The sequence below is a fragment of the Macaca nemestrina genome, chromosome 13, assembly GCF_043159975.1.
Source record: "Macaca nemestrina isolate mMacNem1 chromosome 13, mMacNem.hap1, whole genome shotgun sequence".
NCBI lineage: Eukaryota > Metazoa > Chordata > Mammalia > Primates > Cercopithecidae > Macaca > Macaca nemestrina.
Window position 1 is genome coordinate 100,201,952 of NC_092137.1, and position 14,721 is coordinate 100,216,672.

Consider the following 14,721-nt stretch of genomic DNA (forward strand, 5'->3'; position numbering starts at 1 on the left):
GGCTAGCAAAGAGATCCACGAAATACAGATGTAACTCTGTGAGATAAATTAACAGAACACTAAGCACTTTCTCAGAAAGCTTCTTTCCAGATTTCATCTGAGGATATTTCGTTTTTCACAATGGCCCTCTATGGGCTTCCAAATATCACTTTGCCAATTCCACAAGAACTGTCTTACCGAAAGGCTTCTTGAGGGGAAAGCTGTAACTCTGTGAGATGATTTCACAGAACACAAAGAAGTTTCTCAGAAAGCTTCTTTCTCTTTGTTATCGGAGGATATTTCCTTTGGCCCTATAGTCTTCCAGGGGATCCGAAATATCTGTTCTCAGATTCCACAGAAATAAGGCTAGCAAAGAGATCCACGAAATACAGATGTAATACTGTGAGATGAATTAACAGAACACTAAGCAGTTTCTCAGAAAGCTTTTTCCAGATTTCATCTGAGGATATTTCCTTTTTCACCATAGCCCTCTATGGGCTTCCAAATATCACTTTGCCAATTCCACAAGAACTGTTTTAGCGAAAGGCTTCTTGAGGGGAAAGCTGTAACTCTGTGAGATGATTTCACAGAACACTAAGAAGTTTCTCAGAAAGCTTCTTTCTCTTTGTTATCGTGGGATATTTCCTTTGGCCCTATAGTCTTCCAAGGGATCCGAAATATCTGTTCTCAGATTCCACAGAAATAAGGCTAGCAAATGATCGACGAAATACAGATGTAACTCTGTGAGATGAATTAACAGAACACTAAGCAGTTTCTCAGAAAGCTTCTTTCCAGATTTCATCTGAGGATATTTCCTTTTTCACCATAGCCCTCTATGGGCTTCCAAATATCACTTTGCCAATTCCACAAGAACTGTTTTAGCGAAAGGCTTCTTGAGGGGAAAGCTGTAACTCTGTGAGATGATTTCACAGAACACAAAGAAGTTTCTCAGAAAGCTTCTTTCTCTTTGTTATCGGAGGATATTTCCTTTGGCCCTATAGTCTTCCAAAGGATCCGAAATATCTATTCTCAGATTCCACAGAAATGAGGCTAGCAAAGAGATCCACGAAATACACATGTAACTCTGTGAGATGAATTAACATAACACTAAGCAGTTTCTCAGAAAGCTTCTTTCCAGATTTCATCTGAGGATATTTCCTTTTTCACCATAGCCCTCTATGGGATTCCAAATATCACTTTGCCAATTCCACAAGAACTGTCTTAGCGAAAGGCTTCTTGAGGGGAAAGCTGTAACTCTGTGAGATGATTTCACAGAACACAAAGAAGTTTCTCAGAAAGCTTCTTTCTCTTTGTTATCGGAGGATATTTCCTTTGGCCCTATAGTCTTCCAAAGGATCCGAAATATCGGTTCTCAGATTCCACAGAAATAAGGCTAGCAAAGAGATCGACGAAATACAGATGTAACTCTGTGAGATGAATTAACAGAACACTGAGCAGTTTCTCAGAAAGCTTCTTTCAAGATTTCATCTGAGGATATTTCGTTTTTCACCATAGCCCTCTATGGGCTTCCAAATATCACTTTGCCAATTCCACAAGAACTGTCTTAGCGAAAGGCTTCTTGAGGGGAAAGCTGTAACTCTGTGAGATGATTTCACAGAACACTAAGAAGTTTCTCAGAAAGCTTATTTATCTTTGTTATCGTGGGATATTTCCTTTGGCCCTATAGTCTTCCAAGGGATCCGAAATATCTGTTCTCAGATTCCACAGAAATAAGGCTAGCAAATGATCGACGAAATACAGATGTAACTCTGTGAGATGAATTAACAGAACACTAAGCAGTTTCTCAGAAAGCTTCTTTCAAGATTTCATCTGAGGATATTTCCTTTTTCACCATAGCCCTCCATGGGCTTCCAAATGTCACTTTGCCAATTCCACAAGAACTGTTTTAGGGAAAGGCTTCTTGAGGGGAAAGCTGTAACTCTGTGAGATGATTTCAAAGAACACAAAGAAGTTTCTCAGAAAGCTTCTTTCTCTTTGTTATCGGAGGATATTTCCTTTGGCCCTATAGTCTTCCAAGGGATCCGAAATATCTGTTCTCAGATTCCACAGAAATGAGGCTAGCAAAGAGATCCACGAAATACAGATGTAACTCTGTGAGATGAATTAACAGAACACTAAGCAGTTTCTCAGAAAGCTTCTTTCCAGATTTCATCTGAGGATATTTCCTTTTTCACCATAGCCCTCTATGGGCTTCCAAATATCACTTTGCCAATTCCACAAGAACTGTCTTAGCGAAAGGCTTCTTGAGGGGAAAGCTGTAACTCTGTGAGTATGATTTCACAGAACACAAAGAAGTTTCTCAGAAAGCTTCTTTCTCTTTGTTATCGGAGGATATTTCCTTTGGCCCTATATTCTTCAAAGGGATCCGAAATATCTGTTCTCAGATTCCACAGAAATAAGGCTAGCAAAGAGATCGACGAAATACAGATGTAACTCTGAGAGATGAATTAACAGAACCCTAAGCAGTTTCTCAGAAAACTTCTTTCAAGATTCATCTGAGGATATTTCCTTTTTCACCATAGCCCTCTATGGGCTTCCAAATATCACTTTGACAATTCCACAAGAACTGTTTTAGGGAAAGGCTTCTTGAGGGGAAAGCTGTAACTCTGTGAGATGATTTCAAAGAACACAAAGAAGTTTCTCAGAAAGCTTCTTTCTCTTTGTTATCGGAGGGTATTTCCTTTGGCCCTATAGTCTTCCAAAGGATCCCAAATATCTGTTCTCTGATTCCACAGAAATAAGGCTAGCAAAGAAATCGACGAAATACAGATGTAACTCTGTGAGATGAATTAACAGAACACTAAGCAGTTTCTCAGAAAGCTTCTTTCAAGATTTCATCTGAGGATATTTCCTTTTTCACCATAGCCCTCCATGGGCTTCCAAATGTCACTTTGCCAATTCCACAAGAACTGTTTTAGGGAAAGGCTTCTTGAGGGGAAAGCTGTAACTCTGTGAGATGATTTCAAAGAACACAAAGAAGTTTCTCAGAAAGCTTCTTTCTCTTTGTTATCGGAGGATATTTCCTTTGGCCCTATAGTCTTCCAAGGGATCCGAAATATCTGTTCTCAGATTCCACAGTAATGAGGCTAGCAAAGAGATCCACGAAATACAGATGTAACTCTGTGAGATAAATTAACAGAACACTAAGCACTTTCTCAGAAAGCTTCTTTCCAGATTTCATCTGAGGATATTTCGTTTTTCACAATAGCCCTCTAAGGGATTCCAAATATCACTTTGCCAATTCCACAAGAACTGTCTTACCGAAAGGCTTCTTGAGGGGAAAGCTGTAACTCTGTGAGATGATTTCACAGAACACAAAGAAGTTTCTCAGAAAGCTTCTTTCTCTTTGTTATCGGAGGATATTTCCTTTGGCCCTATAGTCTTCCAGGGGATCCGAAATATCTGTTCTCAGATTCCACAGAAATAAGGCTAGCAAAGAGATCCACGAAATACAGATGTAATACTGTGAGATGAATTAAGAGAACACTAAGCAGTTTCTCAGAAAGCTTTTTCCAGATTTCATCTGAGGATATTTCCTTTTTCACCATAGCCCTCTATGGGCTTCCAAATATCACTTTGCCAATTCCACAAGAACTGTTTTAGCGAAAGGCTTCTTGAGGGGAAAGCTGTAACTCTGTGAGATGATTTCACAGAACACAAAGAAGTTTCTCAGAAAGCTTCTTTCTCTTTGTTATCGGAGGATATTTCCTTTGGCCCTATAGTCTTCCAAAGGATCCGAAATATCTGTTCTCAGATTCCACAGAAATGAGGCTAGCAAAGAGATCCACGAAATACAGATGTAACTCTGTGAGATGAATTAACAGAACACTAAGCAGTTTCTCAGAAAGCTTCTTTCCAGATTTCATCTGAGGATATTTCCTTTTTCACCATAGCCCTCTATGGGCTTACAAATATCACTTTGCCAATTCCACAAGAACTGTCTTAGCGAAAGGCTTCTTGAGGGGAAAGCTGTAACTCTGTGAGATGATTTCACAGAACACTAAGAAGTTTCTCAGAAAGCTTATTTATCTTTGTTATCGTGGGATATTTCCTTTGGCCCTATAGTCTTCCAAGGGATCCGAAATATCTGTTCTCAGATTCCACAGAAATAAGGCTAGCAAATGATCGACGAAATACAGATGTAACTCTGTGAGATGAATTAACAGAACACTGAGCAGTTTCTCAGAAAGCTTCTTTCAAGATTTCATCTGAGGATATTTCGTTTTTCACCATAGCCCTCTATGGGCTTCCAAATATCACTTTGCCAATTCCACAAGAACTGTCTTAGCGAAAGGCTTCTTGAGGGGAAAGCTGTAACTCTGTGAGATGATTTCACAGAACACTAAGAAGTTTCTCAGAAAGCTTATTTATCTTTGTTATCGTGGGATATTTCCTTTGGCCCTATAGTCTTCCAAGGGATCCGAAATATCTGTTCTCAGATTCCACAGAAATAAGGCTAGCAAATGATCGACGAAATACAGATGTAACTCTGTGAGATGAATTAACAGAACACTAAGCAGTTTCTCAGAAAGCTTCTTTCAAGATTTCATCTGAGGATATTTCCTTTTTCACCATAGCCCTCCATGGGCTTCCAAATGTCACTTTGCCAATTCCACAAGAACTGTTTTAGGGAAAGGCTTCTTGAGGGGAAAGCTGTAACTCTGTGAGATGATTTCAAAGAACACAAAGAAGTTTCTCAGAAAGCTTCTTTCTCTTTGTTATCGGAGGATATTTCCTTTGGCCCTATAGTCTTCCAAGGGATCCGAAATATCTGTTCTCAGATTCCACAGAAATGAGGCTAGCAAAGAGATCCACGAAATACAGATGTAACTCTGTGAGATGAATTAACAGAACACTAAGCAGTTTCTCAGAAAGCTTCTTTCCAGATTTCATCTGAGGATATTTCCTTTTTCACCATAGCCCTCTATGGGCTTCCAAATATCACTTTGCCAATTCCACAAGAACTGTCTTAGCGAAAGGCTTCTTGAGGGGAAAGCTGTAACTCTGTGAGTATGATTTCACAGAACACAAAGAAGTTTCTCAGAAAGCTTCTTTCTCTTTGTTATCGGAGGATATTTCCTTTGGCCCTATATTCTTCAAAGGGATCCGAAATATCTGTTCTCAGATTCCACAGAAATAAGGCTAGCAAAGAGATCGACGAAATACAGATGTAACTCTGAGAGATGAATTAACAGAACCCTAAGCAGTTTCTCAGAAAACTTCTTTCAAGATTCATCTGAGGATATTTCCTTTTTCACCATAGCCCTCTATGGGCTTCCAAATATCACTTTGACAATTCCACAAGAACTGTTTTAGGGAAAGGCTTCTTGAGGGGAAAGCTGTAACTCTGTGAGATGATTTCAAAGAACACAAAGAAGTTTCTCAGAAAGCTTCTTTCTCTTTGTTATCGGAGGGTATTTCCTTTGGCCCTATAGTCTTCCAAAGGATCCGAAATATCTGTTCTCTGATTCCACAGAAATAAGGCTAGCAAAGAAATCGACGAAATACAGATGTAACTCTGTGAGATGAATTAACAGAACACTAAGCAGTTTCTCAGAAAGCTTCTTTCAAGATTTCATCTGAGGATATTTCCTTTTTCACCATAGCCCTCCATGGGCTTCCAAATGTCACTTTGCCAATTCCACAAGAACTGTTTTAGGGAAAGGCTTCTTGAGGGGAAAGCTGTAACTCTGTGAGATGATTTCAAAGAACACAAAGAAGTTTCTCAGAAAGCTTCTTTCTCTTTGTTATCGGAGGATATTTCCTTTGGCCCTATAGTCTTCCAAGGGATCCGAAATATCTGTTCTCAGATTCCACAGTAATGAGGCTAGCAAAGAGATCCACGAAATACAGATGTAACTCTGTGAGATAAATTAACAGAACACTAAGCACTTTCTCAGAAAGCTTCTTTCCAGATTTCATCTGAGGATATTTCGTTTTTCACAATAGCCCTCTAAGGGATTCCAAATATCACTTTGCCAATTCCACAAGAACTGTCTTACCGAAAGGCTTCTTGAGGGGAAAGCTGTAACTCTGTGAGATGATTTCACAGAACACAAAGAAGTTTCTCAGAAAGCTTCTTTCTCTTTGTTATCGGAGGATATTTCCTTTGGCCCTATAGTCTTCCAGGGGATCCGAAATATCTGTTCTCAGATTCCACAGAAATAAGGCTAGCAAAGAGATCCACGAAATACAGATGTAATACTGTGAGATGAATTAACAGAACACTAAGCAGTTTCTCAGAAAGCTTTTTCCAGATTTCATCTGAGGATATTTCCTTTTTCACCATAGCCCTCTATGGGCTTCCAAATATCACTTTGCCAATTCCACAAGAACTGTTTTAGCGAAAGGCTTCTTGAGGGGAAAGCTGTAACTCTGTGAGATGATTTCACAGAACACAAAGAAGTTTCTCAGAAAGCTTCTTTCTCTTTGTTATCGGAGGATATTTCCTTTGGCCCTATAGTCTTCCAAAGGATCCGAAATATCTGTTCTCAGATTCCACAGAAATGAGGCTAGCAAAGAGATCCACGAAATACAGATGTAACTCTGTGAGATGAATTAACAGAACACTAAGCAGTTTCTCAGAAAGCTTCTTTCCAGATTTCATCTGAGGATATTTCCTTTTTCACCATAGCCCTCTATGGGCTTACAAATATCACTTTGCCAATTCCACAAGAACTGTCTTAGCGAAAGGCTTCTTGAGGGGAAAGCTGTAACTCTGTGAGATGATTTCACAGAACACTAAGAAGTTTCTCAGAAAGCTTATTTATCTTTGTTATCGTGGGATATTTCCTTTGGCCCTATAGTCTTCCAAGGGATCCGAAATATCTGTTCTCAGATTCCACAGAAATAAGGCTAGCAAATGATCGACGAAATACAGATGTAACTCTGTGAGATGAATTAACAGAACACTAAGCAGTTTCTCAGAAAGCTTCTTTCCAGATTTCATCTGAGGATATTTTGTTTTTCACCCTAGCCCTCTATGGGCTTCCAAATATCACTTTGCCAATTCCACAAGAACTGTTTTAGCGAAAGGCTTCTTGAGGGGAAAGCTGTAACTCTGTGAGATGATTTCACAGAACACAAAGAAGTTTCTCAGAAAGCTTCTTTCTCTTTGTTATCGGAGGATATTTCCTTTGGCCCTATAGTCTTCCAAAGGATCCGAAATATCTGTTCTCAGATTCCACAGAAATGAGGCTAGCAAAGAGATCCACGAAATACACATGTAACGCTGTGAGATGAATTAACAGAACACTAAGCAGTTTCTCAGAAAGCTTCTTTCCAGATTTCATCTGAGGATATTTCCTTTTTCACCATAGCCCTCTATGGGCTTACAAATATCACTTTGCCAATTCCACAAGAACTGTCTTAGCGAAAGGCTTCTTGAGGGGAAAGCTGTAACTCTGTGAGATGATTTCACAGAACACAAAGAAGTTTCTCAGAAAGCTTCTTTCTCTTTGTTATCGGAGGATATTTCCTTTGGCCCTATAGTCTTCCAAAGGATCCGAAATATCGGTTCTCAGATTCCACAGAAATAAGGCTAGCAAAGAGATCGACGAAATACAGATGTAACTCTGTGAGATGAATTAACAGAACACTAAGCAGTTTCTCAGAAAGCTTCTTTCAAGATTTCATCTGAGGATATTTCGTTTTTCACCATAGCCCTCTATGGGCTTCCAAATATCACTTTGCCAATTCCACAAGAACTGTCTTAGCGAAAGGCTTCTTGAGGGGAAAGCTGTAACTCTGTGAGATGATTTCACAGAACACTAAGAAGTTTCTCAGAAAGCTTATTTATCTTTGTTATCGTGGGATATTTCCTTTGGCCCTATAGTCTTCCAAGGGATCCGAAATATCTGTTCTCAGATTCCACAGAAATAAGGCTAGCAAATGATCGACGAAATACAGATGTAACTCTGTGAGATGAATTAACAGAACACTAAGCAGTTTCTCAGAAAGCTTCTTTCAAGATTTCATCTGAGGATATTTCCTTTTTCACCATAGCCCTCCATGGGCTTCCAAATGTCACTTTGCCAATTCCACAAGAACTGTTTTAGGGAAAGGCTTCTTGAGGGGAAAGCTGTAACTCTGTGAGATGATTTCAAAGAACACAAAGAAGTTTCTCAGAAAGCTTCTTTCTCTTTGTTATCGGAGGATATTTCCTTTGGCCCTATAGTCTTCCAAGGGATCCGAAATATCTGTTCTCAGATTCCACAGAAATGAGGCTAGCAAAGAGATCCACGAAATACAGATGTAACTCTGTGAGATGAATTAACAGAACACTAAGCAGTTTCTCAGAAAGCTTCTTTCCAGATTTCATCTGAGGATATTTCCTTTTTCACCATAGCCCTCTATGGGCTTCCAAATATCACTTTGACAATTCCACAAGAACTGTTTTAGCGAAAGGCTTCTTGAGGGGAAAGCTGTAACTCTGTGAGATGATTTCACAGAACACAAAGAGGTTTCTCAGAAAGCTTCTTTCTCTTTGTTATCGGAGGATATTTCCTTTGGCCCTATATTCTTCCAAGGGATCCGAAATATCTGTTCTCAGATTCCACAGAAATAAGGCTAGCAAAGAGATCGACGAAATACAGATGTAACTCTGTGAGATGAATTAACAGAACACTAAGCAGTTTCTCAGAAAGCTTCTTTCCAGATTTCATCTGAGGATATTTCGTTTTTCACAATAGCCCTCTATGGGCTTCCAAATATCACTTTGCCAATTCCACAAGAACTGTCTTACCGAAAGGCTTCTTGAGGGGAAAGCTGTAACTCTGTGAGATGATTTCACAGAACACAAAGAAGTTTCTCAGAAAGCTTCTTTCTCTTTGTTATCGGAGGATATTTCCTTTGGCCCTATAGTCTTCCAGGGGATCCGAAATATCTGTTCTCAGATTCCACAGAAATAAGGCTAGCAAAGAGATCCACGAAATACAGATGTAATACTGTGAGATGAATTAACAGAACACTAAGCAGTTTCTCAGAAAGCTTTTTCCAGATTTCATCTGAGGATATTTCCTTTTTCACCATAGCCCTCTATGGGCTTCCAAATATCACTTTGCCAATTCCACAAGAACTGTTTTAGCGAAAGGCTTCTTGAGGGGAAAGCTGTAACTCTGTGAGATGATTTCACAGAACACAAAGAAGTTTCTCAGAAAGCTTCTTTCTCTTTGTTATCGGAGGATATTTCCTTTGGCCCTATAGTCTTCCAAAGGATCCGAAATATCTGTTCTCAGATTCCACAGAAATGAGGCTAGCAAAGAGATCCACGAAATACACATGTAACTCTGTGAGATGAATTAACAGAACACTAAGCAGTTTCTCAGAAAGCTTCTTTCCAGATTTCATCTGAGGATATTTCCTTTTTCACCATAGCCCTCTAAGGGCTTACAAATATCACTTTGCCAATTCCACAAGAACTGTCTTAGCGAAAGGCTTCTTGAGGGGAAAGCTGTAACTCTGTGAGATGATTTCACAGAACACAAAGAAGTTTCTCAGAAAGCTTCTTTCTCTTTTTTATCCGAGGATATTTCCTTTGGCCCTATAGTCTTCCAAAGGATCCGAAATATCGGTTCTCAGATTCCACAGAAATAAGGCTAGCAAAGAGAACGACGAAATACAGATGTAACTCTGTGAGATGAATTAACAGAACACTAAGCAGTTTCTCAGAAAGCTTCTTTAAAGATTTCATCTGAGGATATTTCGTTTTTCACCATAGCCCTCTATGGGCTTCCAAATATCACTTTGCCAATTCCACAAGAACTGTCTTAGCGAAAGGCTTCTTGAGGGGAAAGCTGTAACTCTGTGAGATGATTTCACAGAACACTAAGAAGTTTCTCAGAAAGCTTATTTATCTTTGTTATCGTGGGATATTTTCTTTGGCCCTATAGTCTTCCAAGGGATCCGGAATATATGTTATCAGATTCCACAGAAATAAGGCTAGCAAATGATCGACGAAATACAGATATAACTCTGTGAGATGAATTAACAGAACACTAAGCAGTTTCTCAGAAAGCTTCTTTCAAGATTTCATCTGAGGATATTTCCTTTTTCACCATAGCCCTCCATGGGCTTCCAAATGTCACTTTGCCAATTCCACAAGAACTGTTTTAGGGAAAGGCTTCTTGAGGGGAAAGCTGTAACTCTGTGAGATGATTTCAAAGAACACAAAGAAGTTTCTCAGAAAGCTTCTTTCTCTTTGTTATCGGAGGATATTTCCTTTGGCCCTATAGTCTTCCAAGGGATCCGAAATATCTGTTCTCAGATTCCACAGAAATGAGGCTAGCAAAGAGATCCACGAAATACAGATGTAACTCTGTGAGATGAATTAACAGAACACTAAGCAGTTTCTCAGAAAGCTTCTTTCCAGATTTCATCTGAGGATATTTCCTTTTTCACCATAGCCCTCTATGGGCTTCCAAATATCACTTTGACAATTCCACAAGAACTGTTTTAGCGAAAGGCTTCTTGAGGGGAAAGCTGTAACTCTGTGAGATGATTTCACAGAACACAAAGAGGTTTCTCAGAAAGCTTCTTTCTCTTTGTTATCGGAGGATATTTCCTTTGGCCCTATAGTCTTCCAAGGGATCCGAAATATCTGTTCTCAGATTCCACAGAAATAAGGCTAGCAAAGAGATCGACGAAATACAGATGTAACTCTGTGAGATGAATTAACAGAACACTAAGCAGTTTCTCAGAAAGCTTCTTTCCAGATTTCATCTGAGGATATTTCGTTTTTCACAATAGCCCTCTATGGGCTTCCAAATATCACTTTGCCAATTCCACAAGAACTGTCTTACCGAAAGGCTTCTTGAGGGGAAAGCTGTAACTCTGTGAGATGATTTCACAGAACACAAAGAAGTTTCTCAGAAAGCTTCTTTCTCTTTGTTATCGGAGGATATTTCCTTTGGCCCTATAGTCTTCCAGGGGATCCGAAATATCTGTTCTCAGATTCCACAGAAATAAGGCTAGCAAAGAGATCCACGAAATACAGATGTAATACTGTGAGATGAATTAACAGAACACTAAGCAGTTTCTCAGAAAGCTTTTTCCAGATTTCATCTGAGGATATTTCCTTTTTCACCATAGCCCTCTATGGGCTTCCAAATATCACTTTGCCAATTCCACAAGAACTGTTTTAGCGAAAGGCTTCTTGAGGGGAAAGCTGTAACTCTGTGAGATGATTTCACAGAACACAAAGAAGTTTCTCAGAAAGCTTCTTTCTCTTTGTTATCGGAGGATATTTCCTTTGGCCCTATAGTCTTCCAAAGGATCCGAAATATCTGTTCTCAGATTCCACAGAAATGAGGCTAGCAAAGAGATCCACGAAATACACATGTAACTCTGTGAGATGAATTAACAGAACACTAAGCAGTTTCTCAGAAAGCTTCTTTCCAGATTTCATCTGAGGATATTTCCTTTTTCACCATAGCCCTCTATGGGCTTACAAATATCACTTTGCCAATTCCACAAGAACTGTCTTAGCGAAAGGCTTCTTGAGGGGAAAGCTGTAACTCTGTGAGATGATTTCACAGAACACAAAGAAGTTTCTCAGAAAGCTTCTTTCTCTTTTTTATCCGAGGATATTTCCTTTGGCCCTATAGTCTTCCAAAGGATCCGAAATATCGGTTCTCAGATTCCACAGAAATAAGGCTAGCAAAGAGAACGACGAAATACAGATGTAACTCTGTGAGATGAATTAACAGAACACTAAGCAGTTTCTCAGAAAGCTTCTTTAAAGATTTCATCTGAGGATATTTCGTTTTTCACCATAGCCCTCTATGGGCTTCCAAATATCACTTTGCCAATTCCACAAGAACTGTCTTAGCGAAAGGCTTCTTGAAGGGAAAGCTGTAACTCTGTGAGATGATTTCACAGAACACTAAGAAGTTTCTCAGAAAGCTTATTTATCTTTGTTATCGTGGGATATTTTCTTTGGCCCTATAGTCTTCCAAGGGATCCGGAATATCTGTTATCAGATTCCACAGAAATAAGGCTAGCAAATGATCGACGAAATACAGATATAACTCTGTGAGATGAATTAACAGAACACTAAGCAGTTTCTCAGAAAGCTTCTTTCAAGATTTCATCTGAGGATATTTCCTTTTTCACCATAGCCCTCCATGGGCTTCCAAATGTCACTTTGCCAATTCCACAAGAACTGTTTTAGGGAAAGGCTTCTTGAGGGGAAAGCTGTAACTCTGTGAGATGATTTCAAAGAACACAAAGAAGTTTCTCAGAAAGCTTCTTTCTCTTTGTTATCGGAGGATATTTCCTTTGGCCCCATAGTCTTCCAAGGGATCCGAAATATCTGTTCTCAGATTCCACAGAAATGAGGCTAGCAAAGAGATCCACGAAATACAGATGTAACTCTGTGAGATGAATTAACAGAACACTAAGCAGTTTCTCAGAAAGCTTCTTTCCAGATTTCATCTGAGGATATTTCCTTTTTCACCATAGCCCTCTATGGGCTTCCAAATATCACTTTGCCAATTCCACAAGAACTGTCTTAGCGAAAGGCTTCTTGAGGGGAAAGCTGTAACTCTGTGAGATGATTTCAAAGAACACAAAGAAGTTTCTCAGAAAGCTTCTTTCTCTTTGTTATCGGAGGATATTTCCTTTGGCCCTATAGTCTTCCAAGGGATCCGAAATATCTGTTCTCAGATTCCACAGAAATGAGGCTAGCAAAGAGATCCACGAAATACAGATGTAACTCTGTGAGATAAATTAACAGAACACTAAGCACTTTCTCAGAAAGCTTCTTTCCAGATTTCATCTGAGGATATTTCGTTTTTCACAATGGCCCTCTATGGGCTTCCAAATATCACTTTGCCAATTCCACAAGAACTGTCTTACCGAAAGGCTTCTTGAGGGGAAAGCTGTAACTCTGTGAGATGATTTCACAGAACACAAAGAAGTTTCTCAGAAAGCTTCTTTCTCTTTGTTATCGGAGGATATTTCCTTTGGCCCTATAGTCTTCCAGGGGATCCGAAATATCTGTTCTCAGATTCCACAGAAATAAGGCTAGCAAAGAGATCCACGAAATACAGATGTAATACTGTGAGATGAATTAACAGAACACTAAGCAGTTTCTCAGAAAGCTTTTTCCAGATTTCATCTGAGGATATTTCCTTTTTCACCATAGCCCTCTATGGGCTTCCAAATATCACTTTGCCAATTCCACAAGAACTGTTTTAGCGAAAGGCTTCTTGAGGGGAAAGCTGTAACTCTGTGAGATGATTTCACAGAACACTAAGAAGTTTCTCAGAAAGCTTCTTTCTCTTTGTTATCGTGGGATATTTCCTTTGGCCCTATAGTCTTCCAAGGGATCCGAAATATCTGTTCTCAGATTCCACAGAAATAAGGCTAGCAAATGATCGACGAAATACAGATGTAACTCTGTGAGATGAATTAACAGAACACTAAGCAGTTTCTCAGAAAGCTTCTTTCCAGATTTCATCTGAGGATATTTCCTTTTTCACCATAGCCCTCTATGGGCTTCCAAATATCACTTTGCCAATTCCACAAGAACTGTTTTAGCGAAAGGCTTCTTGAGGGGAAAGCTGTAACTCTGTGAGATGATTTCACAGAACACAAAGAAGTTTCTCAGAAAGCTTCTTTCTCTTTCTTATCGGAGGATATTTCCTTTGGCCCTATAGTCTTCCAAAGGATCTGAAATATCTGTTCTCAGATTCCACAGAAATGAGGCTAGCAAAGAGATTCACGAAATACACATGTAACTCTGTGAGATGAATTAACAGAACACTAAGCAGTTTCTCAGAAAGCTTCTTTCCAGATTTCATCTGAGGATATTTCCTTTTTCACCATAGCCCTCTATGGGCTTCTAAATATCACTTTGCCAATTCCACAAGAACTGTCTTAGCGAAAGGCTTCTTGAGGGGAAAGCTGTAACTCTGTGAGATGATTTCACAGAACACAAAGAAGTTTCTCAGAAAGCTTCTTTCTCTTTGTTATCGGAGGATATTTCCTTTGGCCCTATAGTCTTCCAAAGGATCCGAAATATCGGTTCTCAGATTCCACAGAAATAAGGCTAGCAAAGAGATCGACGAAATACAGATGTAACTCTGTGAGATGAATTAACAGAACACTGAGCAGTTTCTCAGAAAGCTTCTTTCAAGATTTCATCTGAGGATATTTCGTTTTTCACCATAGCCCTCTATGGGCTTCCAAATATCACTTTGCCAATTCCACAAGAACTGTCTTAGCGAAAGGCTTCTTGAGGGGAAAGCTGTAACTCTGTGAGATGATTTCACAGAACACTAAGAAGTTTCTCAGAAAGCTTATTTATCTTTGTTATCGTGGGATATTTCCTTTGGCCCTATAGTCTTCCAAGGGATCCGAAATATCTGTTCTCAGATTCCACAGAAATAAGGCTAGCAAATGATCGACGAAATACAGATGTAACTCTGTGAGATGAATTAACAGAACACTAAGCAGTTTCTCAGAAAGCTTCTTTCAAGATTTCATCTGAGGATATTTCCTTTTTCACCATAGCCCTCCATGGGCTTCCAAATGTCACTTTGCCAATTCCACAAGAACTGTTTTAGGGAAAGGCTTCTTGAGGGGAAAGCTGTAACTCTGTGAGATGATTTCAAAGAACACAAAGAAGTTTCTCAGAAAGCTTCTTTCTCTTTGTTATCGGAGGATATTTCCTTTGGCCCTATAGTCTTCCAAGGGATCCGAAATATCTGTTCTCAGATT